At 38.4% G+C, this 6,445-nt stretch overlaps 1 non-coding gene across 1 annotated transcript; it reads left to right on the forward strand.

Annotated features, from left to right (window-relative positions):
* The first annotated feature begins 6,077 nt into the window (after positions 1-6,077).
* On the forward strand, positions 6,078-6,184 carry LOC126506620 (U6 spliceosomal RNA). Its single transcript, XR_007593276.1, has one exon. It is a non-coding gene; the product is annotated as a U6 spliceosomal RNA (small nuclear RNA).
* The last annotated feature ends 261 nt before the right edge of the window (positions 6,185-6,445 follow it).

The following is a 6,445-nucleotide window of genomic DNA, read 5'->3' on the forward strand; positions in this document are numbered from 1 at the left end:
TTAGACTAAGCAGGAAACAGGCAGTACCATATTACCCCTACATGGCGCAACTTAAGTTTTTAAGAAGTGCTTAGCATTTTAAGAAGTGTTTCTGGATAGTAAAGATTACAGATTCACAGTAGGACAGATTTAGACATAAAAGACATCTAAATAGGTCATAGTGTTAGATAGACATACATAGGCTTAGGAGAGAGAAGAAAAAGAGTATTAAAAAGTCATAAAGTAAAGTTAATGCTTAAAAAAAAGGGTAAAGTCTTTAAAGAGACAGAGTACAGATAGTCATAGATTAAAAGAAGTAAAGAAAAATAAGACATGTAAAAATGGAAAATTCACAGTCTAGATTATATGTATTATTGTGTTTTCTTTGAATTTTTTGACTGTAAAAGAGCTAAGTACAAAGAAACATTGCATTGTATGGGCTGCTAAGATAAACCAGTATGTATATTATAAAGGTTTCTGGACTTCAAAATCTGAGTCTAAGGATATATTGCTTTGGAAAAGAAGTTTTTCTTTTGTTTCCACAGAAGATGAGATCTGTGGATTCCTTCCATACACATGTGGTTTGATGGACCTTGTCCCCATAAAATGTTGCCTTTAACACCCTCAAAAGATTACTTTGCCCAACTGCTGACTAAGATGAACTTAGCACACAGGATATTCCATAAAAACCTGATTAACAGTGCTCCCAAACAGTAGGAAGCAGTATGGACAAAACTAGGCCCATATTCCCAAATTTGTTTATAAATGTTCTTTTACATTTAAAGGGAGATATGGTATAGATATAAATTATCTGCATTGGTATGGATCTTGGTTTATTGATACAATTTTAAGGTTAATTTTGTTATATGTATATTTCTGCTCTTGATTAAGGTATTGTGATTGTGTAGTTCATTTAAAAATGTAATATATAATTAACAAATATAGATTAATAGATAATCATTTATAATAGTCAAGTTTGTAGTCATGTTAGTTAGTATTTCTAGATGTACAAAAAAGTATTTCAGATGGATAGGGATTCTTTAAATCTTTCAGAAACCTTCAGAATATGGCATTTAAAATGTACTTTTCATGACAATGAGACATATCTGCTTCTGGCAGCACCAGTATACTTCAAGAGGAAGATGCACATCAAAGAGGCTCCTCATGGAGTTGGTTAGCCATTTAGACAAGGAACTGCTCTTGTCTGGACTGTTATATAAACTGGACATGCAGGACCCACAGAGCAATGACTGCTAAACTTGCCTAAAGGTGAGACGTTCCTTCGGGGTTCCTGCTTCATAAAAGAGTCTATGAGACATTCTGCAGGATACAAAAGAAAGTGACTAAAAACTGCCAATATAGGTGAAATGCTCTTTCAATTTTCCTGCTTCATGGAAAAGTCTGCTGGATACTATGGACCTGTAGGCTAAAGATGTGCCTCAATGGTACAAAAGAACTTTAGGTGACTGTCCAGACTGCAAGGTATCTCTGTCAATTCTAGAGTTTTGTAATTTGTTTATAATGCACTTCCTGTTTACTTAGGTAATATTATATCCTTCTGGAGTCTTTGATGGAGCTGAAGAATTTATAGTTATAGTTTTCCTTAGTTATTATAAAAGATAAAGTAGATATAAATATTGTAATTGTAATTCTTGTTTGATAACTTTTTTGTTATATGTAATTTTTCTATGTTAAAGCCTTTGTTTTTGCTTAAACAAATGTGCTGCTTTCATTGGTTAATTAATAAAACTGCTTTGGGCCTATTAATAGGGTAGAACTTAGGTAGGCAGGGAAGACAGAACTGAATTCTGGGAGGAAGAATGCAGAGTCAGAGAGACGCCATGGATCCACAGGAAACAGACGCTGGGAATTTAACCTGGGCTAAGCAGCCAGGTGGCCAAGAACAAACAAGCAGCCTTCCAGTTACATCTCTATATACCTCTGTTCAGATTTCCCACCTGGCTTTACCCTGTTAAGCCATGGGCTAGGGTAGCTTTATTCATTATCCAATAAAATCGAAACATATACAGAAGAACATTACTGTACCCCCATTTTTATTGGACTATTTATTCATTTGATGAGCATTTTCTTGCATTCCTTATATATTTTGGAGATCAGCACTCTGTCTGATGTGTGTCTGGTGAAACTCTTTTCCCATTCTGTAGTCTGTTGTTTTGTTGCCCATGTCCTTTGCTTTACAGAGGTTTCTCAGTTTCAGGAGGTCCCATTTACTAATTATTGCTCTCAGTGTCTGTGCTGCTAGAGTTATATTTAGGAAGTGGTCTCCTGTACCAAAGTGTTCAAGTGTACTTCCCACTTTCTCTTCAATGAGGTTCAGTGTGGTTGGTTTTGTGTTGAGGTCTTCGATCCATTTGGACTTGAGTTTCATGTATGGCAATAAATATGGATCTATTTTTATTCTTCTACATGTTGATATCCAGTTATGCCAACACAGTTTGTTAAATATACTAAGGTGATAAATTGAGATAAACAAAAGTAAGCATTCATTCATTTTCCTTTGCTCTTGATTGTGAATGTTATGTAACTGGCTGAGTCGCTACCTTGAAGTTTCTGCTATGATGGACAATAACCTGGAATTGTAGGATGAATAACCTCTTCCTCACACAAGTTGCTTTTTATCAGGATATTTTTATCACAGCAACAGAAATGATTGTGAAAAGATCTGGAGATTATAAATGAGGAATCATGGAAAACTTGTTTCATTTCCTGGTTCCCAGGAATCCTCCACAGTAAGGGCATAAGACTTCTGTGTCGATGGAATAATCTAAGTATGCAGATTAATAATAGCTATCACAATGTATTATACCAACAAACGTGAGTTGAATGCAAAACAAAACATGTTTCTGCTTAGTGTAATCCCTCCTTCTCTCACAGAAAGCCTTTCTCCTCTCTTTATTTCTTCTCTCAATTCCCAAAGATCTATTATGCATCTATTGATGTACTGAGGGCATTGTAAGTTACACATACTAACTTTGGCAAAGAATAAACATTCAGTTTAGAAATGTTTAAAGAAGTTGTCAAAGGGCTAATGAGATGTTTCAGAGGTTAAAGACAGTTGCTGCCAAATATTATGACCGGAATTTAGATCACAGGGTGAAAAGAGACCAACTCCAGAAAGTTTATTTCTCATCTACACAAGTATGTTTTGGCAAATAAACACACACACAGAGAGAGAGAGAGAGAGAGAGAGAGAGAGAGAGAGAGAGAGAGAGAGAGAGAGAGAAATTTTTAAGCTTTTAAAGAAGTGAACACTTGCAATGGGTTTGGAAGAATGCTAGGAGTTTTGCACATGAGCAGAGGGTTTGCAGTAAATGAAGGGTTTATGCAATGTCCTGTGACCTTCTAGCAACATGACAACGAAAGGTGATTATATAAAACTGAAGCACAGAGTATAAGCAGAGAGCAGCTGTTTGACATAAAGCAAGGTTTTGCATGCTGATCATTTCCCTGCTCTGCCATACAGTCTATGCAGGTATCACACTTCTCGACAGTCCTGCCCCAAAGAAAGGAATTTGTTTTAGTAGAACTACACAATACACACATATGTATGCATGCACGTATGTATTTATACACACCCATTTACATACATATAGACATAGTCACATGTATACATACACATACAGACATGTACACGTACAGATACACACATGTATTCACATGCTTATTCATTTATGCATATAGAATTTTTGCTGTAACATCTTTTGAAGTCAATGGTACGAATAATAGTTTTGAAAATCAAAGTTTTATTTCTAAGTAATTTTTGTTCACTTGGGTTTTCATTAATACTAGGAGACTCAGAACGAGAAATACACACTACAGTTAATTGTGTTTGAAGAGGACTTGTGAAAAATGAGCTTACGTTTATCACTTTGAGTTTGAACTCTTACAGGCATTGAAGAGGGAGAGAGAAGAGGGATTGAGGAGATAAGCAAAGTGGCAAAATTTTGAATATGCAGAATGATTAAATGAGACCGAGGCCTGAGCTTTTTTTTTTTTTTTCCTGAGGTTTATAGAATGTAGAAATCCAAAGATATGATGTGATGAGAATTTTTCCCACCAGGTCACCTGAGTTGGTGCAGCTAACCTGGATAGCTAAACAGGAGTCCCTTCTTCTCTAACCATTTCATATGTGTCTGCTCTGAAGCTACCTGCTACATAGAAGAGGACCATTTTTAGTCAATGAAACACTAGCAGCTGTGCTCCCTGCTAGACCCTCCAAACACACTCTCGAGGATGAAGGAGCATGATTGAGGCTTTCATGTCAGAGGCCATAAGAATCATCATCATGGCTACCTCATAGGTGGTGGGTTTCTGCCAAGCCAGCAAATCTCCTTGTAGAGCCTGGCAGGGGTGTAGCTGGTGATATGGAGGGGCGTGTGGAGAAAATCGACATCTGAACTAAGCTCCTAATCTTCTCTGGCTGCCGAGAGTATCCGAATGGGAACATTAAAGCATGCCTCACATCCTTGAAAAAGGGTAGGCATTAGTTGAGAAAACAAATTGGCTGCATGCCTGAAAGACTGCGGTGGGGGGAGGGGTTAAGGAAACCATTGAGAAGCACTGAATAAAATGAAAGAAATACAGACAAAATCAGTAGAAGCCAGAGTGTCTAGAAGTCAATGACCAAGGACTATCGGCCCCTGGGATACCATGACTTGCACAGGTCAGTGCCTTTAAGCTTGAAGTGAAATCAAACCCAGAGATACAATTAAGGACAGGCAGAGATCCTTGACAGAAAGTTCTAAAGATGTGGAGGTAATTCTAATTAGGAAGGTTAAGTTATTCATGCCAAGAGAGAAAGAAATAGGACCACAAAACAGAAATTATAGTTGCTTATTGAAAACAAACTATAATTTGGTCACTATTTTCCGTACCATCAGGGAATATGCAGCAGCATGTAAGAGGAGCATCTAAGGTGATTATTAAAAGAAGAACATGAATAAAGATAGGATTTGGAGGGAGGAAGGAAAGAAAAAAAGGAAGGAAGGAAAAAAGGAAGAAAGGAAGAAAGAAAGGAAAGAAGGAAGAAAGGAAGATAGGCAGAAGGAACGTGAGGGAGGGAAGGGAGAAAGAGGAATAAATGAAAGAAAAGGAGGCAGGAGAAGGAAGGAAGGTTAGATGAACTGTCAGAGGAGATGGATAAATGAAAACTCAGTAAAGGAATGTGTTTAAAGTTTGATGATACAATTTTCTCTGCAGTTTCCTGAGCCCTTACACAAACATACCTGGTATGTATGGGAATTTTTTGCCTGACACTACATGTTAATTGCATATAACTAAACTTTGCCATCTCTCTTGGTAGAGCCGATGCTTCCGAGGAAGGGATGCATCCTCATCTTCCTTCTTGGACATTTTCCTTTGTCTTTTGTCTTTCTGCCTATACCTCTGGTTTGGGTGAGTGGTCACCATGGCCATTTCAGAACAGCAAATGTGCAGCATCTTTATAACCCATCATGTGTAACTAGGCGCATCCCATCTTAAAGATGTTAAGCTGTCTAGATTATGATCATATCAAGGACAATTATCCCTCTAACTTCATTTTATTGCCTCCAGACCTTTAGATTAGCAATAACAGCAGCCTCCACACAGACCACCCGAACAGGGAGCAGGGAGACAGGTAATCCCATGCCAGTATCTGGACTGCAAGTGAGTGGGAAATGGAGCTGGGCTGTATTGCCAGATGGTAGCTGTGAAGCATGTTGCATTAGAGAGGGTTCAGACATAGAACAGCGCAGAAACAGCACTGCAGGCCAGACCCAGTGTCAGCAATAGACAAACTCTTGCCTGTGGATTCCTTTTGAATTGGAGCTCCATTCATGAAATGTGGCTCCAGCAAGAAGAATGTTTTCCTGGACTCATCTTCTTGTTCCTTATTAATTTGAATCCCAACCTACTTGCCATCATCAACATCCTGCCTTTCATCTACTAAATGTCCTGCCTTTAGTGTAATTCTTTAACCCATCTCAGGCTCTCTTTTGAATAATCATATGCCACATCAAAACTTTTCTGATAAAATAAACAAACCAAAATATGAACATAAAACAAGATAGACCTGCCTGTTAAACTTGGGGAGGGGGGTGCTCGCTTCGGCAGCACATATACTAAAATTGGAACGATACAAAGAAGATTAGCATGGCCCCTGCGCAAGGATGACACTCAAATTCGTGAAGCGTTCCATATTTTTTAAGGTCGGATAGGGGAGCAGGGAAGCACACATCTTAATTAAGGGAGCCATCTTAGGGTTGGCAAGAGATTTGGTGCTCCCAGGTGCCCAGGGCAATGTCCCCAGTTAGTTCCTGGGGCAGCTGAGGACAGAGAACCTGAAATGACCCTATCCTATAGCCATACTGATGAATATCTTGCATATCACCATAGAACCTTCATCTGGAGATGGATGGAGATAGAGACAGAGACCCACACTGGAGCACCGGACTGAGCTCCCAAT

This window comes from Alexandromys fortis, unplaced genomic scaffold, assembly GCF_014885135.2.
Source record: "Alexandromys fortis isolate MF-2015 unplaced genomic scaffold, M_Fortis_MF-2015_v1.1 scaffold_0, whole genome shotgun sequence".
In the NCBI taxonomy this organism is placed as follows: Eukaryota; Metazoa; Chordata; class Mammalia; order Rodentia; family Cricetidae; genus Alexandromys; species Alexandromys fortis.